This window comes from Trachymyrmex cornetzi, unplaced genomic scaffold, assembly GCF_001594075.2.
Source record: "Trachymyrmex cornetzi isolate Tcor2-1 unplaced genomic scaffold, Tcor1.1 scaffold1208, whole genome shotgun sequence".
NCBI lineage: Eukaryota > Metazoa > Arthropoda > Insecta > Hymenoptera > Formicidae > Trachymyrmex > Trachymyrmex cornetzi.
This window is the reverse complement of record NW_017295771.1, coordinates 3,177-3,466: the sequence shown is the minus strand read 5'-3', so window position 1 is coordinate 3,466 and position 290 is coordinate 3,177.

Genomic DNA, 290 nt, shown 5'->3' with positions numbered 1-290 from the left:
AATGTTTTTTCTAAAAAATTTATTTAATTCTATAAAATTAAAGGACGTCATGGTTTAGGATATTATATAATGCAAATGAAATTTAAAAGTAATTAGGTGGTAATTAAACGAGATACGTAAAGTAGATCTTGGAATGGTCAGAAATCAGAAAATTCGAAGTAAATTTGAAGATAAAAAAGAAAACACGTAAATAAATAAGAAGGATAAAGATTATATCAGATTTACGATCTCGGGAATGCCGATAGAATATCAGAGTATTCAGAACTGGCGAAAATGCGTTGGCGGCACAT